Genomic DNA, 16,401 nt, shown 5'->3' with positions numbered 1-16,401 from the left:
TACCAGAAAGGGCAATGTTGAATCTTTCGTAAGGTCCTCCCTCTCCCCACCCAACCAAGAAAACCGAAGGGAAACTAAAGACCATGGAAGTGCTCACTGCAAAGGAGAAAGCAGATGGCACAGCGGCTGCCACCAGCTGTGCCGCCCCCTCCCCTCTCCCCCCCCCCCTCCCCCAGTACTGCTTGGATGATGTAATGGAAAAGGAGGGGAATTTTTTCTTTCTGCTGTGTTGGGCTCTCTCACAAGCCCGTCAGTGTCGAATAGAGGCAGAAACAAACCTCAAGGCATTAGTTTTGCAGCTGTCATGTGACTCTTGCAGCCAAATGAAACACAATAATGTCTGGAAAAATAGACTTGCATTGAAGCATCTCAGCTGCCGCTGGCAGAAAGTTCTGCTAGGCCCCAGATTCCTGCTGGATTTTTGGCATCGCGGAACAGAGCGCGTTCTCGCTCCACTAGTTCACTACGTTTTCATTTTAAAGGCTTTAAAAAAAAAAACAACATTTCATATAACCGTGAAGAAAGAAGCCTCCTTCTGCATCCCCCCCCCCTTTAAAAAAAAAAAAAAAAATGAAAACACACACTTTCATATGTAATTTCATGCTTTTCCTTTGCTAATCCACGTAATAACATTTAAGATCAGTTTTATGGTTCTTAGCTTCTGTGCTTGCTGAGCTAAAGCTAGTACTCTGGATGTGAAAAAATTTGGAAATGTTAGCTCTTTGCCTCCCCCAGTTAGTGGAATTTCCCCCCCCCCCCCTCCCTCCGGTAGGTGAACTGGCTTTCACTCTTGCAGGCTGTGAGTGACTGACTGACTGCTTTTATAGCTCGTGAAGATTTATGGAAGTCCTGCTAGGATTCTGAGGATTCTGGAATAGTCTTGCAGCCACAAGAGCCTAATCGTTCTCAAAGGATTCTGAAATGAAAACATTCTAAGTGCTCTAGAATCTGTATGGCATAATCAAAATAATTTAATGCCCTTTAGTGGTATTTGAAGTGCATTTTACTTGTGAGAGCGACTTTGGCGTTTTCTCAGAATTTAATTTGAGCTGTATATTGTGTAATGCATTAGTAGTCCGTAAAGCGTTCGGCAGGAATGGCCTGGAGAATTTTGCCTTCTCATTATGTTAGTAATATTGTCTTAAATGTAGGTGCTAAAACAAACACTGCTCGCAGGAAGGATAATTTTACAGGTCTCCAGGGCCAACACAACGTTATTCCCCTCCCATAAAGAAACAGGTACCGTATGTATGATTTAGTGAGTCATTAGGGCTGTTTCAACATTAAGTGAAATTATGCATGACTAGAATGTCATTTGTTGCCTTCTGTTTATTTATGTGATATTCTTTGGTTTCAGTTTAAATTATCTGTGGTGGTTCTTGGGTGCTCAGCTAGAGGCAGTTGTTATGCATCAAACACTTACCCCCTTTGCTTCTGAGGTGTTGTGCGTTTGGAGGAGCCAAAGAATCGAGGGTGGCAAGCATTGCACTGAAGTTGGAGGCCCTTTTCCATGACAAATAAACATTTTCTAGAATTTTGTTGCTGCATTTGTAAGGTGCATGATAAAAATAAAATAAAAAATTGCTATATTAGGCGATGAAATAGTCATGCTACATTATTAACAAGTCACTATGAACAGTTGTTTAATGTGGATTATGCAGATAGTGACACAGAAGTTATTTGTGAGGATTTTGACACACAAACTCAGATTTTGTTTTTTGAGACCTAAAAACCAAAGGTTGAGTGACTTTGGCTCCCAGGAGTTGCATTGAAATCCTTTGATAGACACGTTCCCTAACCTGCCTTGGAGAACCCCCAGCCAATCGGGTATTTAGGATATCCACAATGCATATGTATGAGATAAATTTGCATGCCGTGGAGGCATCTCCCTCATGCATATTCATCGCAAGTATCCTGAAAACCTGACTGGCTGAGGGTCCTACAGGGACGGGTTTGGGAACCACTGCTTTTAGAACATACTGTGGAGTCCAGTTTTGCACATTCAAAATGCCCAGCGACCAGACAAATTATAAAGATTTTAGGGCTTGTTTTCTTTCTTTTCTCTCCACTTTTGATTCCCTGGGTAGCAATCCTGGGTAACTCAGGGGAACCTTTGCTGGCCCAAGAGTTGGAGAGTGGGAGGTCACCTTTTGGGGTTGCACCTTCAGTTGTTTTCAAGGGCGCCCTGGTAGTGGTAGCACTCTTCCCTCCCTCCCTGCTTGTCCTGCCTCCCTGGTATGCCTGGACTGCAGGGGATTTGAATGTAGATCCCCCTGCGCCACAGCTGCAGCCCTGCAATCTTAATTTTAAAATGACATGTAACACAAATCCTTTTTAAAAGATAATTTTCCAATCATTCTAATTGAAGTTTTAGTGAGGCTAGAACACTTTGTGATGTCATCAGGCATTGCTAAGCTGCCCTGGTCTGTTCTACTTGGTGTGCTTGCTATGTTTGAGGGATTTCAACTCCTTGTTATGTGATGCTGTCCTAATAATTGCTTGAGTTTCTGAACCACACAATGATTTAGTTATGTGATACCTGTGATAAATAGAAACATAGACATGATGGCAGAAGAAGACCAAACGGTCCATCCAGTCTGCCCAGCAAGTTCTCTAAATAAAAGTATCTGAATTCTTCCAATCTACTACTAAAGCAGAGCGAAGAGAAGACAGAGAGAAAACTTGCATCTTGATCAGTGAAGACTAGATCACACCAGTACTGCTTTTCTGGAATAAGCTTCTAGAGCCAGACAGTGTTTCCATGCAGATCTAAAGTGCCTGAGCTGGATTCCTTGCTTAGCAAAGTAGCTCTGTTACTTTTAAAAAAAAAAAAAAAAAAAAAAGAGGAAAAAACCCTAAAAAATTTATTTTAAAAATAATTAAATTGTATTTGTTTAAAACAAAAATAACCAAAGTGAAATAGCTTTGCCATGGGCAATTCTACCCTCATCTTTTTTTTCTCTTTCTCCACGTTTTCTCTTCTGTCTTCTCTTTGCTCTGCTCTAGTAGTAGATTGGAAGAATTCAGATACTTTTGCTTAGAGAACTTTCTCTATGCTAGATTAGTGATATTACGGTATTTGCAAAGTTTAATGTAAAGCAGCAAGAACGGATTGACCTCTCAAATTTTATTTTTAAAATTTATTTAGAAACTGCTTACGCGCCAGAGGCCGTAAGCGGCGAACATACATAAACTCAAGTCAGAGACAATAGAGAAGAAAAAAAAAAAAAGTAAAACATGTGCTCATTTAACATCTGAGAATCAAACACGCTCTTCAGAAACGCTGTTAAAGAAATAAGAGGTTCCTTTTCTTCAGCAGAACATAATGAAGCACCTGGAAATGCCAATCGAAAAAAGTTTTTAACATGCTCTTAAATGATCTCTTAGAGTCAGATAACAGCAAATCTACTGGGAAAGAGTTCCACAGTGTTGGAGCTGCAACTGCTGTGTTTCCAGCTCTGTGTACGGGTGGCATGTTTCTTGCATGAAGTTACCAGCAGTGCAGGAAGCAGAAGGTTGCGTCTCCTGCCTTCCGGTGTGCGTGATCTGTGACAGTAGGTCATGACATTGTCCAGCGGGTCATGTATTATTGCTTAAATATATATCTTTTTATTTAAAGCAGCAGAACTTTCTCTTCACAGCAGAATTGAAACTCTCACTATGACCTGGAGAGCCCTTGGTAGAGTAAAAGTGAAGACCTTTTGGTTAAAATAAGCCCTTTTTATGCTTTCCAACATGCAGCATGTTGGAAAGAATTATATAAAGTAATGTCTGACTTATAGGCACAGTATCTCTCCAGAAAGGATGGGAGTTCAGCGCATTTGGCATGCAGAAAGAAAATCTGAATCTCTCAGACTAATTTGAAAACCTGATATATCGGGTTAGTATTTTCAGCGAGCTGAATTTAAAAAAAATAAAAAAGCCCAACAACCCTTCCATTGCTTTTTTTTGGGAAACAGAAGCTGCAGAATGCTGACTGGCATGCCATTGTAAAAACCCACCTCACCCTTCCAGCATTTTGGCATAGAGCAGCACTGGCAGATGGCGATAGGAAAACCATATAAGTGAAGCAGCTGGTGAAAGATGGCATCTTCCAAAGTACAGTCCCCACAACACCCTCCCTCCCTCCCCACATTCATACCTGCAGCTATACTTCCTCTACCCCCACAGAGAGAGAGGGAGTGGGAAAATAACTGACACAATTAATGGATGCTGTCAAAAGGCATCTTCCTCATTACCTCTCCCCACACGCCACAAACTCCTACCTACACAGACATCCGCTCCTTTACTCACACATACCCCCCATACACATACTGTACCCCACTCACCCATTCACCACACCCTACTTTGGGTTGGATTATATCTTAAGGAAGGTGGTATACAAATGTGACCCACTATCTACACACAGCAATATGCCCATAAAAGCACACTGTGCAACCCTCCTATGCAACACATCCGCAAACACCCACTCACATTCCCATAACTTCTAGTACGCACAATCCCACCCGCATCCCAACACACACCCCTTCTGTATTGGAAAGCATTCTCGAAGCTATGCCTCTGCATGCTTTTTCTGCTTGGTTAAACTTTAAAATGCAATGCAATTAAACTGTCAAGGAGAGGAGAAAATGACCTTCAGGTTTACAAGTTTATCTCTCCTTTTCTTTCTTCATGCCCCGCCCACCGATGGCCCAGTAGTTCCTCCTATCTCATTTTTTTTCCTTCCAGTTCACTCAGAAGTACTGGAATTTTGGCACCATGGGCCTTAATTCACAGAGATCTGAGGGCCGGGAGCCGTGTCCCGGTGCTGCTTCTGGAACAGTTTATCATGCGTTTTAAATCCAACCAGGACTCTCTTTCCTCCCTCCATCCGTGGCTGTGAACACTGCCTTTGCAGCATCCCGGTTAACCTGGGATATGAAAGAGCCAACTCGAGCGATCAAACCCGAGGACCTTGTCCTGAGCTATGGGGCTGACCTCCACCTTTGGCGTTTTTAACGTGGCTTCTAGTTGTAGATCTGGGCCGTGATGAAAAGGACAGGAGATGGAAGAGAGACCCCAAGCTTGTTTTTCAGTCCTTTAGTTAGTTTAACTAGAGCTGCGTTTTCTCAGAAATTAAATTGTTTTCGAGAGGTAGAGTTGGATTAAAACATGCTGAGGCCCTACACGATGTCAACTTTGAGGCGCCCATAGCATCGTCAAAAAAAAAAAAGTAAAACTTTACATTTAGTAATAATTTTGTATTTAGAGGCCTCTCATCGTTGGAAGTCCTAGGCAGTAGCTTGTCTTACAGTGCTGCTATCTTACAGCAATTTGAATTTTGACGAGTGCGCCTAGGGGAGCAGTGAAGCTTTTGAGCAGGTCTTTGGGTGGCACTCTGCCTCTGTGAAGACATCAGTGCTTGCAGGAGTATTAAATGTGTTTTTTGCTTTATTCACAATCCTTCTCGGTGAGTGCCTACCAGATGTGAGATATCAAATTACATGTTTACTCAACTGTTACTGCAGTTCTACTGTTCTGGTTTCAGTCTCTCGGCAACATTCGGCGAATGCAAGGGGAGCACTAAACCGTTCGCCTAAAAAGTTTAATATTTGGGCTGCTTAGGTTACATATGTATTATTTACAGAAACACTGGCAAAGCTGCGTGCTTGCCCCAGTACATGAAAATATGGCCTGGAAAGTATTGGGAGACGAGCTAAAACGTTTAGTATGGACAAATGTAAAGGCGATGAGTGAGAGAGAGAGAGAGAAGTAAGAAGAGCTGAAGAAAATGTTGCCATTACGGAATTAAAAATGTTAAAATAGCACAAATGTGTAATAGCACAGATTTTATGAGTCTGCATATCTTATAGCAGCATTAAACTGAAGCTGCCTGATTAGCATAAGCAGTATATGTGTAGAGCTCAAGTTTATTGCTTTAAGAATAGATGGAACAAAATAGGGATTTAGTGCTGGAGCTAGGAGAGCTGTGGGCAATGCACGTACCCCCAAGGACGTTCTCGAGGCAGAGTGCTTCCTCCCACCCCCCACCCCCACCAGGGGCTGTGAACGCTGCCTCTGCAGCATCTCCAACCCCTGCATCCTCAGGAAACCGAAGACTTTAGGTGTGGAAATCTAATCCAGATCCCCCCCTCCTCATCACTTTCGCCTGTTCCACTATCTGCGTCTTTAATTCCAAAATTAAAGTTCACAACTTTTTATTTTAGCAGGGTGATGAGGAAGTGGTTAAAATAGCCAAGCATGCTCTTTGCACAGCTCAGCCAGCAGCTTAAGTACAGGATCCGTGTCCTCATGTTACTGCTGCAAATTAGCGAAGAAACAACTTTGATTCTGTTTCTAGTAATGTTTTTCCTTGAAAGCTTCCATCATATCCAACCTTTTTTTTTTTCCTTCTAACAATTATACCTGGTTTTCATAGAAACAGTTTAAATTTTATTTCTTTGCTAACATTCTTTGCATTTATCTTACCATTTAAGTACTCTTGATTTTTTTTTTTTTTCCAGATCCCTCTTTATAGGGCCCTCCCCAATTTCCTGATTTATTTTTTTTTAGGAAACACTTTTGTTTCTGTGCTTGCTTCCAGTCAAGGATTTACCCTCACTTTACCTCCCCACCCTTCCCTCCCTTTTCTGTACTTGGAGACACCCATGGAGCATATACTTAAAGTACATTGCCGCTGATAGCCCGTGATTTACAAGGTAAAGTGAGGCAGAGAAACTTTAAAACATTGTTTTATTTATTTATTTATGTTGCATCAAGTGATAGCACTTCAGGGAAATACATTGTTTCCCACTTGTTTTGCCCTCTTGAATGCTTACAGCAAGAAAGGGAACATTAAAAACCTTTGTTTTCAGTCTGTATTTTATTTTCCCCCAATAATTTGTCGGTATTTATTATAACCAACAAAAAACAGGATGGGGGATGGAAAAGGAGTCGTTTTTGTCAACAGCTTTTTCTGCCGTTCGGGGATTTCAGTAGATGCGTGCGGCGAATCAATTTAGGCCTTTTTTTTTTTCCCCCAGTTCCCTCCCAGTCCACTCCAGTAAAGTAGTGAACTTCCTAAATCTCCCACCTGCGCTTCCCTTTTACCCAACTAACTCCAGCCCCTAAAATCCTGCTAACTACCCTTGAATTTTTTGTTTTATACTTACCTGCGGTCCGTGGGGGCAGCATGCGCTTGTGCGAGACTCTGCCTTCACGGCGCGCGTACCTCCCTTTTTTTTGCCACGTGTAGGGCTTTGAAAATTAACCCTTAAGGGATCCTCTGTCTCATTTCTTCCTTTTGAATTCCATTACTGTTCCTGTCTTCATCCCCTCCTACTGGGAGGGCATTTCATGCATCCACCACCCTATCCATGAAGAAATATTTCCCGGCATTGTTCCTGAGTTTTCTCACCTTGGAGTTCTATATGATGACCCCTAGTTTTACAAATTCCTTTCCATCGGGGGAAAAATGTAGATTTTTGTGCATCATTAATTCCTTTCAGATGTGCATCATTAATTCCTTTCAGATATTTGAAAATCTGCATCATTTCTCCTCTGGCCCTCCTGTCCTCTAAGGAGATAGATATTTAGTTCCTCCAGTCTCCTTTTATAAATCTTCTGTTGCAGACCCCACACCATTTTGGTTGCCTTTCTCTAAACTGCTTGTGTTCTGTCTTTATCCTTTTTGAGATACAGTCTCCAGTACTTTAGGAAAAGACTATCCAACAACCTGCACAAGGGGTTAAGAACATAAGAACATGCCATACTCTGTCAGAGCAAGGGTTCATCAAGCCCAGCATCCTGTTTACAACAGTGGCCAATCCAGGTCACAAGAACCTGGCAAGTACCCAAAAACTAAGTCTATCCCATGCTACTGATGCTAGTAATAGCAGTGGCTATTTTTTTAGTCAACTTAATTAATAGCAGGTATAGGACTTCTCCTCCAAAAACGTATCCAAACCTTTTTTAAACCCAGCTACACTAACTGCACTAACCACATCCTCTGGCAACAAATTCCAGAGTTTAATTGTGCATTGAGTGAAAAAGAACTTTCTCAGATTGGTTTTAAATGTGCCTCATGCTAACTTCATGGAATGCCCCCTAGTTCTTTATTATCCGAAAGAGGAAATAACTGATTTCCATTTACCTGTTCTAGCTCTCATGATTTTAAAGACCTCTATCATATCCCCCCTCAGCCGTCTCTTCTCCAAGATGAACAGCCCTAACTTCTTTAGTCTTTTCTCATAGGGGAGCTGTTCCATCCCCTTTATCATTTTGGTTTTGTTTATCATCTTTATCCTGCTGGTTATGCCTCTATGCAGCCCATCGTTCCTCTGGCCTTAGCCACCACTTTGTCGCATGGCTTCGCTACCTTCAGATTATTGGACACTATCACTTGGAGGTGTCTCGCCCGATCGGTGCACATCAGTCTTTCGCCCTCCCCCCTCCATCACATACAGCTCTTCAAATGCATGACTCTTAACTTCCTGCCATTGAGTCCTAGCTGCCAAATCTTCAACCACTCTGTGAGCTTTCTTAGATAAATTCTCATTTTCTCTACTCCTTCAGATGTGTCCACTCAGTTGGAGATCTTAGTACTCTATTTTGGGGAGCAGAACAAAGCTCTGTCAAATAAGCCAAAAAGGTATGTGTTAGGCTTTGTAGAAGGAACTGAAGCTTGATATCTGGTTCAGTCAAAATCATGATTTTAACTGCTAAAACGTTGGAGTCACAATTTGATAAAGCAGCTCCATTGATGTGCATTCATCTTGGTTGGTTGAAGTTCCTAAACAGAAAAATTGGACGATCCCTTTTGACTAGCTTCTTCATGGAGCCTGACAAAAAATCAACTGCATCTTTGGTTAAGAGAAATTCTTAAATTTGTTTACATTCCTATGGAATAACAAATGTACACTTGTTTTTGTTTGGGGTTTGTTTTTTTTTTTTTTTTTGGTATGGCCATCCTCTGGTTTTAAAAATGACCAAATTAATTCCTTCCTCAAGTCCAATGTATGGCATTTTGGGCTTGTTTTATGCTTTACATGCATTAATGTGATTCCTGCTTGATAAGGAGAACCAGTTGCTCAATGAAACAGTCATTTATGGCATCTAGGAACTTATTTATTTTATTTATTTATTTTTATATACCAACATTAGATTTGACATATCACATCGGTTTACATTCAGGTACTGTAGGTATTTCCCTATCCCCAGAGGGCTTACAATCTAACAGACCGATACAGTAAAGCGCGGCCGCAGTTACCCCGTTTCTAACCCGCTTTGGACGCACAATTTGGACGCGTAAGGCGAACCCGCGATTCAGTATCCGGTTTTACGCGTCCTTACCGCTTCTTGAAATCGCGTATCCCTTTCAGCCCGCATCATGTATATGATATGTTAATGATCGGATTAGCTATTCCCTCCGATACAGTAATGTGCGCCCAGATTATCGCCTTTTTAACCAGCTATTTTGCCGCGTCTTTAACCTGCAAATTTACCGCCTACCCTGCCCCTGGAGTTAGTGTGGTGTTCAGTCAGCTTCCCGCTGCCTTGAGCTGTATCTTCGCCCCCTTCAACCTTCTCTGCAGGCGACAACCCCCCCCCCCCTGCGAGGAGAGGGGAGCTGGAGACCCCGAAAGCCTTCCCTTCTCCTTCCCGAGCGTGGCGGAGCAGTTTAGCAGGGAGGTCGCGGCGTCCGTTCATGTGAAAATACTTAAACCCTGTGCTAAGTGCCTGGCCAGGTCCATACAGGAAACCCTATTATTTACTATCTATATTTAAAGTATTTATGCTACTCACCCTCTAGTTCTTTGGAGGGCCACAGGGAGTCCTAGTTGTTGCTGCTCAAGGCTTCAGGCAGCGGGAGGTCGTGGCGTCCGTTCATGGACAGATTCCTGGGAGAGGGAGAGACGAGACGAAGCTAGAGTGTCTCCTTGAACCAATGAGATGAGCCGCGACCTCCCGCTGCCTAGAGTGCCCGGCCTTCCCGCTGCCTTGAGCGCCCTCAGTCAATCTCCGTCTCTGCGTCGTCGTCCTGTTTGTTCTGAAAGTGGAAAGCAGGGCACACAAGATTAGACTTGGCGTTTTCACGCCACGCCATGAACGGACGCCTAGAGTGCCCGGCCTTCCCGCTGCCTTGAGCAGCAACAACTAGGACTCCCTGTGGCCCTCCAAAGAACTAGAGGGCGAGTAGCATAAATACTTTAAATATAGATAGTAAATAATAGGATTTCCTGTATGGGCCTTCCCGCTGCCTTGGACGCCCAAGCCAGACGTCCGAGGTCGCGGCTTGGTCATCCAGCCTGGTGCTCGAGGCAGCGGGGTCTATTGAAAAGAACTTACCTGGTGGAATGACATTTGAAATGACAGGTACCAGCGCACCCAGGATACTGTATAGGCGCCGTATACCGCTCTATACAGCAAAATGGATTGCGCATGCCTACCGCTTCAGACACGCTTTGGACGTGGCTTGCATTTGCATCTCATTTGAATACTGAATCGAGCGATATGTGAACCAAATTGAACCAAATTGTGCGCGCGGCAAACGAGCGGTCGCCCGGCACTGCCGCACTTTTTCTTACGCGTCCTTACTGTATCGGCCTGAAAGTTTGAACCTGAGGCAATGGAGGGTAAAGTGACTTGCCCGAGGTCACAAGGAGCAACAGCGAGACTCAAACCCTGGTCTCCTGGTTTGTAGCCCACTGCTCTAACCACTAGGCTATTCCTCTTCCCTAACCTTAACCCTCCTGCCATGCCCCCATTCACCCATTCAGTATTGGGGTTATTGAAATCTCCCATTATTACTGTATTTCCACGTTGGATAGCCTGCCTAAATTCCGTTAGCATTTCACAATCTGTTTGCCCAATCTGTTCAGAGGTACAGTAGTAAACCCCCACTGCTATACCCTTCCTTATTACATATGGAATTTCTATCTATAAAGATTCCAGAGAGCAGTTTGTTTCCTGCAGAGTTCATATGCTAGTCAACTCTAGAAAACTTAACATATTTATTTGTTTTTAATTGCCTAACTTCTAGACTCAAAAGTGATATGCAAAAAAGTTAAAACAATTATGAATGTATAGCAATTAAAATAAAATTATCCCTGACATTGTATATTGTAAAACATATTTTAAATGAAATGCAAATTACAAAATACAATTATATAAGAACAATTAACTAAAATATAAAATAGATAAAATGAAAATGTATAAACAAATTAAACAAAGCATAACATCCAAATAAAAGAAAACATGTGATTTTTATCTAACTAAGTGGGTCATTCATCAAATCGCGATGTGGCCTTATCGCACGTGATAACTATCACATTGCAGCGGTAATATTTAAATTATGGAAAGGGGTGGGATTAAAAATTTCTGCTGGTGTAACGCTGCCGGCAATAATGTTTGACATCATCGCCGGCAGTAGCGCCAGAAACACCATCACCTTTTTCAGTGGCTGTGGCTCATCATTCTGTTATATTTACAGTGGAATGATGAATCTAGGCCTCAAGAGAATATAACTAGCATCCAGCAAAATTTGGCCCACTATGAATAACAAATCAGATTAAGAATATGCTATTTAAAAAAAAAAAAAAAAAAAGGGAGGGGGGGATTTAGGGGTTTAAGCCCTTTCTATATCTGAGAAGTCCATTTTTGGATCCCTGGGGAAAAGATAGAGCAGATGGTGTAGCCCTATTTCAATATATATATATATATATATTGTGCCCTGGTATTAGTGTCCCATTACATGCCCTTTTTCCATCAGGTCTCTGAAATAGCTATTATATCAATATCTTCACCAGTGCTATACACTCTTAACGCGTCTCTTTTTTTTTTTTTTTTTTTTTTTTTTTTTTTTTTTAAATCTGGCATTTGCCTACAAATATGAACATTTCATAAACTTACTATCAGTTGATTCTGGTCATTTTGAATTGGCTTTCTTCTACATTTTCAATGTGAGAATACTCTGAATTTCCCTTTCTAATGTCTCCTTTGTGGATACCTTACTCTGAACTATGTGCTCCTGAGCAGCTGTCTGCTTTTCCCCCGTGATCTAGTTTTAAAAACTGCTCTATCTCCTTTTTAATTGTTTATGCTAGTAGCCAGCTTTTTTTTTTTTTTTTTGGCTACGGTGGAGCCATCCTGCCAAAATAGGTTCCCTGTGCCCAAAAAAGTTTCCCAATTCCTAACAAATGTGAAGCCACCTTCCCTGCATCTTTTTCTCATCCATGCACTGAGGGTGCAGCTTGCCTCTTCTAGACATACATATGTATATAAAATATAATATAGCAACTAAACACAATCATTCCACATGCTGGGATAAAATTTGAGGGATCACTACATGTAACCATAGTGAATTACAGGCCGTGAGCAGCTGCTCACTGTAAGCTGAAACATGTCAAAGTAAATTACATATTTTACACTGTAGTGTGTAGTAGATTTTTGACATGTTTTGGTATTTGCTCGGAGCCTGTCATTCATTATGGTTCCATGCAGTGATCACTCTAATTTGAAGTGATTTTTTTTTTGTGACCAGGTATATTTTTCTGGCCTAGACGTACAGTCCTGTGTGCAGTACAAATCAAGCTTGTACTGCATCATCAAAGATCACCAAAGCAGGTTCTGGGTAAGATATTTTCAGTTTGCCCAATGCTGTACAATTTTGACCAGCTTACGAGAGCTATGCACCCTTTCATCAGATTACTGCGGGTGACATAAAAGAGGTGCATCTTTCAACAGCTTGTCAGAATGATATTAAGTTAAGCACAATAAAAAGATGCCCCCCTGTGTCTTGTATATTGTACTTCTGCGTATGTAAATCGACTTAACATGCCAACCGCAGTATGTCACTTTTAATTGAAAATTTAAAAAAAAACAGCTTTCATTTTTAATACTGTATCATTGACTACTTCTAAGTTGCCTGAAATTAATGTATTTTGAAGTGTATAAATCTTTCCTTACAAAAATAAAATAAGATCCCAAACCTTTGTTAAATGCATCTGATTCTTTTCTTCTGCTGCTTTGCATTTTTTCAGTTTTTTGTTCCATATTTTCCCATTTCATGTCCTTTTTCTCCTATTTTTCTTTTGACTTTTATCTTCCTTTTCTCCTCCTTTCTATCATGACTTCTGTGTCATCCTGCATTTTTCTGGTGGTTTGACATTGCCTGATTCCTCCCTGCCCCTTTCTGCTCATATCCCTTCTTTGCTCCCTGCCTTCTTCCCTCCTCCTGTCTCACCTCTCCACAGTCCTGATAGACGCCGCCCCAGGAGAATAGTATTGAGGCTTCTACAAGTGTCACTGGATTTAAACCTGTGAGCCTTCATAGGTCACACCCCCAAATCTTCTTCCCAACTCTGAATGTTGCAGCAGTAATAATGAGTGCAAGACTGGCTGGCTTAAGCTGCAGTTAAATCTTTCAAAGAAGCAAAAAATATAAAGTTGCCAGCAATGTTTTCTTTCTGAGAATTTACGCACAATACTCTACTTCCTTGACTTTCCTTCTGAGTTTACTCACCCTGTCCCCTATTTATTGCCTCGAGGAGGCAGTGTGATTTACATTTGTGAATTGTTTATTGTAAGCATCCCTTCCCGTCTCAAAACCAGAGAGATCTAGGGGTGAACAGTGATTCAGGAGAAGTTCCTGGGGAATGAATCAAGACTTCCCTTTCTGCTGTTGACTCTTCCATCTTGAGCAGCTCTGCTTCTGCGACCCAGTTGAAACATTTGTCTTAATCTAGCTTTCTGAGTTACAAAAAGACATAATAAATCAGTTTTATTTTCTTTGTACTGTACAAAAGGTGTGGCTGAAACTCGAACACAATTTAATTTTAGTTACCACTAATACGAAAGTCTGCCTTAAGTAGTGCAGAAAAAATCATTTCTACGGCTAAATTAAAAATATTTAAACTTATTCAGATCCACATTATTAAAGCCATAGCATATTGTACGGTCTTATCTGCAGAGCAATATGTAAGATATCCAGGCTTGATCTTTAAATATTAGTTAAGATTTGAGCCACATTCTCTCTAACCAATTCTTCTGACTAGGCAGGGTCTTTTTATGCATCATAGAGCACTGTGAATGAAGTGCGCACTTATGTGTATAAGGATATTTGTTTATGCTGAAAATGCATACTTGTTGCTGTTCTTTTATAATGTACTAGACATTTCAAACAAAATATAAGCCATGGCCTGAAATATATTTTGTAGGTTTCCATTTGAAAACAGGTTGCATGAAGGAAGACTATATTTTGCTTTCGAATATGTCAGGAATCAAAAAAGTATTGCTACCTGTTCTTATTTGAAGTACAGTTTTGATGGTTTACTACATGTTAAGCATTGTGGCTGATCAAAAATGAATAAAACATACCATTCTCTTTTCCTTAAGGCATTTTGCAACCTAAGCAAAGACTCAGGTATTCCAGATATGAGAGATGTGCGGATTGCATAAGATGTTATGCATTGCTCACTCTTAAGATACAGCGTCCTGTCTGCCCTCGAGCCCTTTGTTCTCTTGGCTGAATGCAGTTAATTAGCAACCGTCTCCATAGCAACTGCCTCATAGTCTAAAAAACATTGTCTAGTTTTTTCAGTTTAGCTTATCACACTGTTTACCTGAAGGGCTTTTCACTGCTTTGGCTCTCGTCTGAGTTGGCTGCATGCCTTTCCATGGAAGTTTAATTGTCAAGACAGAAAAACACCCTGACAGCAAGATGCCGAAGAGTAGGGTCTGCTGTACAAAACTGAAAAATGCACTGGAGCTCTGTGGAAACCAAATTTTATATTTAATTGAAAACATGGGTTGGCAGCATAAGTCAAATGTGTTGTGCTTTCTGAAACATGTTACCTTTTTAACACTGAATATTATGGGAGAGGTACAATAACGATCTTCCCTTGCCCTATTTGCACAATACCCTTACAGGAACATGTGCATTTAAGACCTTGCAAATCTTATTTTTTAATTGCGGGGGACTTATGGTCTTGAAAGCTCATGGACAGTAACGTCTTCAGATCATTCTTGGGTTCATCCATTAAAAGGTCATTGCAGCTTGCAGAGTGTCCATTTTTTTTTTCCCCAGGACCAGCATGGCTAGTAGAGCTCTGTAATACTTGCCCTTCCAAGTCTGTGTTAAAATATGTGAATAACGTAAATAGTAAGGGTTTTAATGGTACTGATGGAACACAAAACTACATATATATTATAGGTTACTATAAAGCATCAACCATTCTTCCACCCTTCTATGGAGGTTTTGATTGTTCTTGAAGTACTGACGTTTTACACTTAAGCTGGCTCAGTATTTTGTCATGCCGAGTTCTAACAGCTGTATTGGTCCTCTAGAAGCCTGGTACATTTAATTGGTAACAAATCACAGAGGCAACTTGCCACGTATAATGCAGAAAGCAAAAGGACTGGAGGAAGATGAATGCAAAAGAAGTAAGGGCAGTATCGGAGGATAGGGAAGGGTTCTTTTAGCCTAGGGCAAGAACCTGCCTGCAATGTGTATGGATCATTGGCTCAAAGAAAGAATCCAAACGGGCGGGAAAAGAGCAAGGGGCTACAAAGGGATACTCGTCTCCTTGAGATCGAGGATACCTGTTCAATGAGCCCTGCTGGACCTGATGTGAAAGTGTTAATTTACAAAAGAAGATTGGATTAACATCCTAGGAGATTTACAGGAGCAATTAGTGATATCAAAGCAGCAGTAGTAACAAAAAGTGTGTAATAATTCTGTTCTCGGTGGACAAGCAGGATGAATCAGCCGCACGAATGGGTGATGTCATCTAGTGGTGCAGATGTAGAGCATTTCATAGCAAGTAGTAGAAAAAGCCTAGAAGGCTTTACTTGATCTTTGTGGGACTTCTTGCCCTACTGCTACCATGTGGTATCCATTCAGTTATTTTTGTCTTTGATGTGGACCTGATCAGGCGTGTTTATTGCTTTCCACAGAGGGTGGGGTAGGGGTTGGGAAGGAATGGAGGAGGGAAGAAGATTTATCCTACTCTGTCCCTTGGTGAGAGAGGTGGACTAGTTGGAAGTTTGTGACACTGGGGATAATTGTCATTATCGTTATATTTATTACTGTATTTTATATGCTTTTTGTTGTTTGAGTTGCCTTTTGAAATTTTTTGTTTGTAAGCTGCTTTGGGAAGTCTTGCTACACTGAAAAGGGTGACATATTAAATATAAATAGAAATGGGGGGAAACGTCTTTAATAAACCATAAATCAATGCACAAAAAAGTAAAAAAGTATGCAAAAATGGTATGATCTAAAATCCAGTATTGCTGAGTTTTGGCAAAATTGCCTGCTTCAGAAGGATATTGTATAACTCATAAAAAAAAATTTGCAAAAAATGCAAATTTTTAAAAGCATTGTCCTTGGTCCTGACCAGCACCAGGATTAATGAGAGAGTTCAA

At 41.2% G+C, this 16,401-nt stretch overlaps 1 protein-coding gene across 8 annotated transcripts in view; it reads left to right on the top strand.

The window, feature by feature from the left end:
• The window catches only part of TEAD1 (TEA domain transcription factor 1), a 216,623-nt gene that overhangs the window by 75,308 nt on the left and 124,914 nt on the right, over positions 1–16,401 (top strand). The window lies entirely within an intron of this gene.

Source organism: Rhinatrema bivittatum, chromosome 17 (genome assembly GCF_901001135.1).
Source record: "Rhinatrema bivittatum chromosome 17, aRhiBiv1.1, whole genome shotgun sequence".
NCBI classification, from domain to species: domain Eukaryota; kingdom Metazoa; phylum Chordata; class Amphibia; order Gymnophiona; family Rhinatrematidae; genus Rhinatrema; species Rhinatrema bivittatum.
The sequence above is the reverse complement of the archived record's forward strand: the minus strand, read 5'-3'. Positions and strand labels throughout refer to the sequence as shown.